Below are 11,313 nucleotides of genomic sequence, written 5' to 3'. Positions count from 1 at the left end.
CTTGGGAGTTGCGGCTCGGAAAGCGCGAGGTCAATTTTCAGAGGAAGGGGGCCGATAGAGGGTTTAGTTGTATGATTGAAGAGCCGGGAACTCCGACATTTTGAATAAATGCATGAAGAACAGGGCTCTTGGATTAGAAGACGCCTAAAGATATGGATAACTCTCACCCGGTTACTTAAAATGTGTTTTTTTTCCCTTTTCTGGTTTGAGCATTTGATTGATTATGTACCATCAAGTCGTTTTCGACTCCATAAGAGATTTGCGACCACACAGAGAGATTTTCTCCAGGACGATCTGTCCCTTACCGAGTCTTTCAGGTGGTCCAACACTGCACCCAATGGAGCATATGTCTATGTTATTTCACGCTTCAATACACGCTTATATGGAAAGAAGTGGAGTGAAGTCAGTGGGTTTGCCTTTGGGTAAATATGTTTAGAACTACACTCTATATGCTGCATTTGTTACAAGCTTTACTGTTATATACACATTTGGAAGGAAGTCGGATGAATTCAATGGGCTCGCCTCTTAGTAAATATGTATAGCAGTGTTCCTCAACCTTAGCATCTTTAAGATGTGTGGACTTCAACTCCCAGAATTCCCCAGTCAGCATGCTGGCTGGGGAATTCTGGGAGTTGAAGTCCACACATCTTAAAGTTGCTAAGGTTGATGTATAGGACTGGCCACCGGTTGTGAGAATCTAAGGTAGTATTTCCCAAACTTGGCAACTTTAAGATGTGTGGACTTCAATTCCCAGAGTTCCCCAGCCAGCATTCTGGGAGTTGAAGTCCACACAGCTTGAAGTTGCCCAGCTTGAGGAACCCTGACCTAAGGCGATCAGCCGAAAAGTAAACTGTCGCGAGAAGCGAGCACGCAATGTCTGGAAATAAACTACGTTTCCCAGCAGCCTCGTCAGCCACCACTCCGTTCCCACGGAGTGCGGTCGGTCCAGATCTGGAAACAGCCGTGAGTGGTTTTGTCATTTTAACTGCGGGGCTTTCGGCGGCGGACTGTGAAACCGGAACGCGATCCGTTGTTGAGAGCGTGTAGTTTCCCGCGCCGCTCAAAACGGCGGGAGCTTCTCGAAGCCGTTTGCAGTCCGTGCGGGGCGTCAAAGGGGGACGGTCCGGGGGCGGTGGAAGGCGCCGCGCCGTCCCAGTCGCCCCAAACCTCTGCAGGCAAGGAAGGAGGCTGCGTGGATAAGTCTGACGAAGCACCGAGGCGCACGTGTGGGCTGCCGCGTAAAGCCTTTCTTCACACCAAGCGTTCCGGCGCCTCTTGTCACGTGTAAACAGTCTGCATATGAGTCCGTCCATTTCTACAGACGAGGCAGCGACCGGGAACCCCGTCTTTCTGCAAAAGGCGGCGAGGCGCCTCTCTCGACCGCTGATAGCATTATCAAGGTTGCAAGAATTCAAACGCTGCTGATTTTTTTTTTTAGATTTTTTTATCCCACCTTTATTATTTTTATAAATAACTCAAGGCAGCAAACATACCTAATGCTCCTCCCTCCTCCTATTTTCCCCACAACAACAACCCTGTGAGGTGAGTTGGGCTGAGAGAGGGTGACTGGCCCAAAGTCACACAGCCGCCTTTCATGCCTAAGGCAGGGCTAGAAATCACAGTCTCCTGGCTTCTAGCCTGGGGCCTTAACCACTAGGCCAAACTGGCTCCCACTTTTTTTTTCCCCACCCACAGTTGCCCCCTTGCATCTGTGAAGCCCCAACATTATATACAAGAGGGCTTGTTTGTTTGTTTAAATTGAATCTTCCATGAGGTTTTGGGCTTTTTTTTATTCTTTTGCTATGATCACCTGAGTACAGGTTGAGAACCAGGGACTGCTATTGAATTGTATTTTTAATTAACTTAATTGAAATAGTTGTCCTGTTTAAGTACAATTAATGGAGGGTGTTTTGAACCATGTGTATGTGCGTGTGTGTTCGCTTTACTGCAACTGTGAGAAAATGTCTGTTTTCCACTAACTGTCAAGTGTTCTTAAACCTGCCTGTGCATAATTTGACTTCAGTTCACATGAGTACTGTGCACTAAATTATAAGCAGATGAATCCATCCAAAAGTACTGTACAGGGTCCATTCAAAAGCACTATGAACATGCTCAATAATTATGACTGTTTTGGAAAAGTAATATAGACTCTAATGACAGAGATTTTTAGCACATAATTCTTCTTAAAATAATAGGACTTGGCCTCTAATTCAAGCAGAAGGCCAAGATTAGATACAGCCAGTACTGCTAAAATAAAATTATTTCATATTTTTGTGCTTCTCTTTCTCTGTCTGTTTAGCAATTTTGTCAGCATGCTTTCACATTTTACTGTGTAGTCATGTGGCCTAGAACCTTTTTTTAAATCAAGATTTTATGCAGATTTTTTATTATAGTCTACACAGAATTAATAGCATCTTTGTATGCTGCATTAGCTTTTTAAAACCTTTCCGTATTCGTAGGAGGATGTAGGAATATAGTGCTAAATGAAATGTTTCTCCTATGGCAGAGAATCCATGGAGAAAAAAACAACTTTATCAGTTTGAATTTCTAAGCAAAAGGTTGGAGGTGATGTTCCTCTAACGCTACAGTAATTGACAGCTTCCAGGAGATGAGACTATGAGTCCTGTGATGCTATTCTACCCATGGTATTTGTATTAGATGGTTGACTTGGGTCAGAGACTACAAAATACTCTTTCTCCCTCTCAGATGAGTTGAAAGGGGAATGTTTAAAATACTTTTGGCATGTAATTTTTTACTCAACTGTATGGAGTAAAAATATTAAGCCATCAGATACAACTTCTGTGCTGCATTCATTCCTTAAGCCATTGTCTGCAAAATCATGCTGTGTCTTTTTTTTTTAATCCAAGATATGTTTTTGCAAGTACTTATCTGTGGTGACAATGCACCAATGCTCACCAGCCAAGTAGCATGGGGAGGGGGGGGAATACTTTTTTTTCCCATAGCTGCAGCTCTGCAACAGATCAATACCCAAAGAAATCTGGATTAGTTAACTCCTTGTTTTGACATCAGTAAGGAAGCAGATGGCAATAGCTAGGGCTACCTTAAGAAATATACTAAGTACAGTTTTGAAATAGTCTATCACACAATCTGGAACAACTGAAAAGATACCCAGCCATTGCAAAATGTTTTATACAATTTAACACCTTATTGTAGAACTAATCTGTAAGTAAGTTATTCTCCAGTACAGATAATCCTCGGTTAATGACCATTTGTTTAGTGATGGTTCAAAGTTAGGATGGTATTGAAAAAAAGCAACTTACAGCCGGTCCTCACACAGCCATTGCAGCATCCCCATGGTCATGTGATCACAATTAGGGCATTTGGCAACTGTCATGCATTTATGATGATCGCAGCATCCTGCGGTCATGTGGTCGTCATTTGCAACCTTCCCAGCCAGCTTCCAACAAGCAAAGTCAATGGCAAAGCTGGCAGGACATTGCAAGTCACAGTCACGTGATGTTTCACTTAACAACCTTAACCAGGACTGCCAGAACTGCTGTTGCTGAGTGAGGCAGTCACGTGACATTTCACTTAATGACTGCTTCGCTTGGCAATGGAGTTGCTGGTCTCAGGGTTGTTAAGTGAGGACTGCCTGTAATGGAAAGATTCTGAGGCTAGAAAGGATAGCTCTTCAGGATGATGAGTTTGAGATGATTGTGAAAGGTAAGGTAGTCTCTGGAGCGCTCCTCCCTCCCGTATGATTTGCTTTCAAAAAGAACATGTGTGTCCTTGTTTAACCTGATCAGCTGGTTCAGCATGCGGTAGTGCAGGCAGTGTTGAGTATGCTTCAGTGTGCCCATGCCATTGAGATAAAATGGTGAAGAATTTATAGCATTCACAGTTTTAAAGTGCTATATAAATATTAAATGCATCATTGACTATCTAAATAATGGAGCACATACTATTTAAAACATGCAATTTCATTGTACCTATTGCATTTCTTTTTTCTTCAAATGTATTTATACTTACACCAAGCATTATACAATCAAATAAAATAAACATTGCAACCCCCTACCCAATAAAGCTGGCAGTTAAAATGCATTGTAATTCAACAAACAACAGCTGGGGGAGAGCAAAAGCTGCTATCCAACTCCAGGATAAGTTGTTGGGTTATTTTTCCAAACAGCTGTATTTTAATTAAATTATGAAAAATTATTGTGAGGCAGGTTTCACTTAGTAAGAAGTTCAAGAGTACTGCAAATACAGAGAAGGCCCTGCTCTCTACTTCACCAGTTTTGATGACATTGTAATTGGATATCCTATGCTCACATCTTTGCTAGGTATAACTACATAAACCATATTTTAAACCATATAGAGGTTCAAGATGTGAGCTCCCTACCCCCGTTTAATAGGCATGTTAAAATGGGGAGAGCCTGAAGCAATGCTGTAAATGTGTGTGGCTGAACATGGTTACAGTCTTCCAGAGAAAATTTCTGCTTTATGACAACTGAATAAGAATATATTATGATGACAGAATTAGGTCCAATTGCAACTGTCTGGGACAGTTTTTCCTGGTTCCTTAGACCTAGTGAATTCCCAGAATTCTCAGACAACATGGCCAACAGGACAGAATCCTCACCCAATACCTTTGAGGGGCATCAGGTTGGGGAAGGTTGGTCAAAGAACTGGTGGCACATTTGTGTGGATTCAGGTTCAAAGGTCAAGGTGTGTTCTTATGTTGCCTTTGTAAGGTGTCGTCTGCCAGTTCTTACATATGTCTGTCTTCACTTTGTTACTGGTCTTTTTTTTCTCAGGGAGACTCAGTGGGTTGGATTTACTTGAACTCAATGAGACTTCAGTTAGTGATGACTAAATTTTCACACTGGCCTTATTCCCATATCAAGTAACCCGGGCTTTTGATGAATTCAGTCTGAAGTGTGCAGGTGCCTTCTGCTCAATCATTTTTGGTTGAGTCATCCTGCCAACTCTTTTTCAATTCCATGTGAAACCAGATCCCTGCCTTATCTTTTTCAAACAAACCAGTCATTGGAAGCCAAGAATAAATCATGGCTTATGACTTTGTCTTGTTAGGAAGGGGATAAGTTAGAATTCTGGGTATCAAGTCACAGTAAGCAAAACAGAGAAGTAGCTACTGAGAGTTGTTGAGCCACTCCTGCTGACCAGAGCAATCACTGTGTTCATTCACAATCACCCAGAATTCCTCATAATTCTGGTTTACCAATCCTGGCTTATCATGCTGTCCAAATGTAACCTCTAATTTTACTAAGCCTTAAATGCAGTAAATTGCTCTGGATCTAAGCTGTCTTGAGATAATACTGGAATTGTGATGACTCATAATCTGATACAATAGATCTAATTCAACAGGATGTTCTTGTATTTGTTCTATTCTAAAGCTTCTATCCTGCGTTTTCTACAGAAGCTCAAGGCAACATATATAGTTCTCCCTCCTCCATTTTTCTCCAAACGATAACCCCATGAAGTAGGTTGGGCTAAGAGAAATTGACTGGGCCAAAGCCACCCAGGAAGTTTCTGGGGCTGAGGGTGTAATAGCCTCTTGGTCTCCCCATTCCTAGTCCAACATTTTAGCCACTACATCCAGACTTTGCACCTAAACCACTTCCCAATACTGTATAGCTCATTACATGTTCCTATCCTAACATATTCTATCTTTCTATCTATTTGTATCCACAGGGATTAATTTCAGTGGCAGCGCTTGAAACCCCTTATATCAAACTGGCATCTTCCTCATAATATTGGACTATAAATCCCAGATTTCCTGGTCAGAATTCCCAGCCAATATAATGTCCACTGAGAATTGTGGGAATTGTAGTTCAACACTTCCACAGAGTGCCCAGTTGGGAAATTCTGGTTTGGATTACAGGAAGATGACCTATCACAGTAAGAAGAGTAAGGGAGATGTTTCACATACAAATTATGATCTTCACTACCTACACATTTTTGCCACACTTTATGAGAGGTTCATGTTATAAGAGCTGTGTAGATTGGAGCAAAAGCCTATTTAGCCCAGCATTCTGCTCCCATATGCAAACTATAATCAGGATCTTAAAGTAATAGCTCCTTCCCCAGCAGCTGATATTCAAGGGCATATTATATCCAATATTGAAGCTAATATAAAGCCACCACTAGTTATTATCTGACCCAGATTAATGCTGATTCATAAGCTGAAGGATGTTATTCTTTTGAACTGACCTAGTGGTGACAGCCATGTAACCTTGACTGCTCTTGAACAAGCTAAGCAGAGTCACACCTGGTTGCTATTTGGATGGGAAAGCACTTGGGGACCCCAGGGCTGCAGATTTGATTGGGGGATTTAAAAAAAAAATCTCCCTTGCTTTGGCTGCTAAGGAAACTATGTGGACTATTCATATAGTCACTAGATGTTGAGCTTGATTCAAAGAAGATTTTACCTTAGTATGCATATGTATGAAAGTCATCAAGGGCCCTCAGAATACCTGTATCCTTTTCTGTGTCAATTTCTGGCATGCTTCCCCCCACTGCCCCCCCACCTGCCCAGCACCTTTCACTTTGTTGTTGTTGTTTAGTCGTTAAGTCGTGTCCGACTCTCCGTGACCCCATGAACCATACTGCGCCAGGCCTTCCGGTCCTTCACTGCCTCCCTGAGTTTGCTCAGTTTCATGCTCATTGCTTCAGTGATGCTATCTAACCATCTCATCCTCTGCCGTCCTCTTCTCCTTTTGCCTTCAATCTTTCCCAGCATCAGGGTCTTTTCCAAAGAGTCCTCTCTTCGCATTAGGTGACCAAAGTATCTGAGCTTGAGCTTCATTATCGATCCTTCCAATGAGCAATCAGGGTTGATTTCCTTTAAGATTGACTGGTTTGACCTCCTAGCAGTCCAGGGGACTCTCAAGAGTCTTCTCCAGCACCACAGTTCAAAGGCATCAATTCTTCGGCGCTCCGCCTTCTTTATGGTCCAGCTCTCACAGCCATACATTACTACTGGAAAAACCATAGCTTTGACTATGCGGATCTTTGTCGGCAAGGTGACGTCTCTGCTTTTTAATATGCTATCTAGGCTTGCCATAGCTTTCCTCCCAAGGAGCAAGCATCTTTTAATTTCATGGCTGCAGTCTCCGTCTGCGGTGATCTTGGAGCCCAAATAAATGAAGTCTGTTACTGCTTCCATTTCTACCCCTTCTATTTGCCAGGAATTGATGGGTCCAGATGCCATGATCTTAGTTTTTTTAATGTTGAGTTTCAAGCCAGCTTTCGCACTCTCCTCTTTCACCCTCATCAAGAGGCTCTTTAGTTCTTCTTCACTTTCTGCCATTAGGGTGGTATCGTCTGCATATCTGAGGTTGTTGATGATTCTCCCTGCAATCTTAATTCCGGCTTGTGATTCTTCCAGCCTGGCATTTCTCATGATGTACTCTGCATATAGGTTAAATAAGCAGGGTGACAGTATACAGCCTTGTCGTACACCTTTCCCTATTTTGAACCAATCGGTTGTTCCGTGACTGGTTCTAACTGTTGCTTCTTGGCCTGCATACAGATTTCTCAGGAGACAGGTAAGGTGGTCTGGTACTCCCATCTCTTTAAGAATTTGCCACAGTTTGTTGTGATCCACACAATCAAAGGCTTTTGCATAGTCAATGAAGCAGAAGTAGATATTTTTCTGGAACTCTCGTGCTTTCTCCATGATCCAGCGAATGTTGGCGATTTGATCTCTAGTTCCTCTGCCTCTTCGAAACCCAGCTTGTACATCCGGTAGTTCTTGGTTCATGTATTGCTGAAGCCTAGCTTGTAGGATTTTGAGCATAACCTTGCTAGCATGTGAAATGAGTGCAATTGTGCGATAGTTTGAGCATTCTTTGGCATTGCCCTTCTTTGGAATTGGAACGTAAACTGACCTTTTCCAATCCCGTGGCCACTGTTGCGTTTTCCAAACTTGCTGGCATATTGAGTGCAGCACTTTAACACCATCATCTTTTAGTATTTTAAATAACTCAGCTGGAATACTGTCATCTCCACTAGCTTTGTTGTTAGTAATGCTTCCTAAGGCCCACTTGACTTCACTCTCTAGGATGTCTGGCTCAAGGTCAGTGACCACACCAGCATGGACATCAGGGACATTAAGATCTTTCTTGTATAGTTCTTCTGTGTATTCTTGCCACCGCTTCTTAATCTCTTCTGCTTCTGTTAGGTCCCTGCCTTTTTTGTCCTTTATCATGCCCATCTTTGCACTAAACGTTCCTTTCATATCTCCAATTTTCTTGTAGAGATCTCTAGTCTTCCCCATTCTATTGTTTTCCTCGATTTCTTTGCATTGTTCATTTAAGAAGGCCTTCTCATCTCTCATTGTTATTCTCTGGAAATCTGCATTCAGTTGCTTATATCTTTCCCTTTCACCCTTGCTTTTCGCATTCCTTCTTTCCACAGCTATTTGTAAAACCTCATCAGACAGCCATTTTGCTTTCTTGCATTTCTTTTTCTTTGGGATGGTTTTAGTTGCTGCCTCCTGTACAATGTTACAGACCTCCATCCATAGTTCTTCAGGCACTCTGTCTACCAAATCTAATCCTCTAAATCTATTCATCACCTTCACTGTGTACTCACAAGGAATATGATCTAAGTCATACCTGAGTGGTCTAGTGGTTTTCCCTACATTCTTCAATTTAAGCCTAAATTTTGCAGTAAGAAGCTCATGATCTGAGCCACAGTCAGCTCCTGGTCTTGTTTTTGCTGTCTGTATAGAGCTTCTCCATCTTTGGCTGCAAAGTATGTAATCAATCTGGTTTCGGTATTGACCATCTGGTGATGTCCATGTGTAGAGTCGTCTCTTGTGTTGTTGGAAAAGAGTGTTTGCTATGACTAGCTTGTTCTCTTGACAGAACTCTATTAGCCTTTGCCCTGCTTCATTTTGTACTCCAAGGCCAAACTTGCCTGTTATTCCGATTACTCCTTGACTTCCTACTTTAGCATTCCAATCCCCTATGATGAAAAGGACATCTTTTTGGTGCTAGTTCTAGAAGATGTTGTAGGTCTTCATAGAAGCGGTCAACCTCAGCTTCTTCAGCATCAGTGGTTGGGGCATAGACTTGGATGACTGTGATATTGAATGGTTTGCCTTGGATACGCACTGAGATCATTCTGTCGTTTTTGAGGTTGTACCCCATTACTGCCTTTCCCACTCTTTTATTGACTATGAGTGCAACTCCATTTCTTCTAAGGGTTTCTTGCCCACAGTAGTAGATATAATGGTCACCCGAATTAAATTCACCCATTCCCGTCCATTTCAGTTCACTGATTCCCAAGATGTCGATGTTCAATCTTGTCATCTCATGTTTGACCACATCCAGCTTGCCTTGGTTCATAGATCTTACATTCCAGGTACCTATACAATATTGTTCTTTGCAGCATTGGACCTTCTTTTCGCTTCCAGATACATCCACAGCTGAACGTCCTTTCGGCTTTGGCCCAGCCGCTTCACTCTTTCTGGAGCTACTTGGAATTGCCCTCCGCTCTTCCCCAGTAGCATATTGGACACCTTCCGACCTGAGGGGCTCATCTTCCGGCGTCATATCTTTTAGCCTTTTAACATTGTCCATGGGGTTTTCTTGGCAAGGATACTGGAGTGGGTTGCCATTTCCTTCTCCAGTGGACCACATTTTGTCAGAACTCTCTGTCATGACCTGTCCGTCTTGGGTGGCCCTGCACGGTATAGCTCATGGCTTCACTGAGTTACGCAAGCCCCTTCGCCACGACAAGGCAGTGATCCATGAAGGGGGCACCTTTCACTACTTTGTTTTATCCCTAGAATGCTATCTTTTGGACGCCCATGCTGAGATCTTATGTTCAAACTTTTTAATGTTTATGCATTTTTACGTTAGCCTGACAGTACATATATTTGGACGCTTGGTTCTCAGACACTTAAGACTTTGGAAGTAGCCTACAGTGCTTGTAAATTTCCTTTCTCTCTCTTTTTTGTCCTTTTTATTTTTCCCATGTTCTACCTTTGACTGTACTTGTAAATCAGATAAACAAAAGGAAGAAGATGACTTAGGAAATAGTGCCTAAGTTTACAGAGGATGCTGGAACCAGTATGTGATCCCTAAAAGGAAAGGGAAGGAAGAGAGGGAGGGAGGTGGAATATGGGCATATAGGATGAGGAACAGTCATCCTCTTTTATTAGTTTGGGACTGCACATTTAACAAACATACCTATTAGAGCCATCAGTCTGGACTGCACCAATCCAAATGACTGCAAGACGGCAGCAAAGAGATTCAGAAAGTGCTGTTTGGTACCATCTTATCATTGCCTGGTGCTTTGCAGCCCCAATCTTTTTCTGGATCAATTTTAACTTTTAAAGCTCTAAAAGCCTAGGATCATATTGCCTGAAAGGCTGGTTCAAACTTTAAGGTAGATACAAAAAGCTCTGTTTGCCGCCATCTAGTGGTCATCTGGAATTTGGCAGCCCAGATCTGGCAGTGCCAATAGCTATACTGTACCTCTAAGAATCCCTATTTAAATTGTGAGTGGCTTGCAATGTAATTTATAGACAATAAAGGTAAAACAGACATCTTCCCATGCTTTAGGAACCTCTTGTCTAGTCTGCTGCAACGTGTTTTACACGAGAGCTGCTTTGGGAACAATTTGGAAATTGTACTTGATTAGCATAGAATTGCACGATTAGTGGGGAGCAGGAAGCTTCATCCCATTTTACCTGGGCTTTAACAGTGACTTTATCTTAGCCCTTTCCTGACCCCAATTAAAAGTTTTAGCCTTCAAACCTCTAAACAGCTCAGGACCATGTTGCCTAACTTCTCCCATATACAGTATGTCTACTCAGACTTTGGGGTCATTTTTCAATAGCCCTGTTCCAAGTGTGAACAGTGTGAAGTGTAGCTGGCAATTCTTAAGCTTTTTAATATGGCCTCTCTGTCACATCAGTTTTTTCCTGCCCAGTTGCAAACCCACAGAACGCTATTTATTCCTCTTGGTGGCCAAATGAGAGGCCACGCCAACTGGGCTCTACTTCACCATCCAGATGTCCCACAAATTCCTATTGAACGTGCATTCCACTGTGTATGTATTCAGTCACCTATTATGGGAAGGGGCCCCATGGTCTAAGTTCCTCTTCCTTCTGACAGAGTGTGGCCACAAGTACTTGAGCCGTAGGACAAAACGAAAGCAGCTAGGCTGCGGGTACTTGGTCTGTTCCTCTCTGAAGAAACAGGCAGACAGACGAGTTTGTGGCTTTTCTTGGCACATGTTCGTGCAAGCGCACAAGAGTCCTCTTGGGGCGAAGGCTGAGTTCCCAGCTCTTGCCTATCCTTTTCCGATCTCAAAAGC

At 42.7% G+C, this 11,313-nt stretch overlaps 1 protein-coding gene across 1 annotated transcript in view; it reads left to right on the top strand.

Annotated features, from left to right (window-relative positions):
• The first annotated feature begins 873 nt into the window (after positions 1-873).
• Positions 874-11,313, top strand: part of DNASE1L1 (deoxyribonuclease 1 like 1) — a 33,859-nt gene continuing 23,419 nt past the window's right edge. Inside the window, exon 1 of the mRNA XM_088137777.1 lies at positions 874-963. The gene's annotated coding sequence lies outside the window, so the exon portion shown is untranslated. The remainder of the gene's footprint in view (positions 964-11,313) is intronic.

Source organism: Python bivittatus, unplaced genomic scaffold (assembly GCF_059951505.1).
Source record: "Python bivittatus isolate LINGU-HERP-01145 unplaced genomic scaffold, Pbiv_v1 ctg000220_np1212, whole genome shotgun sequence".
Classification (NCBI taxonomy): domain Eukaryota; kingdom Metazoa; phylum Chordata; class Lepidosauria; order Squamata; family Pythonidae; genus Python; species Python bivittatus.
This window is presented reverse-complemented; position numbering and strand designations above follow the sequence as displayed.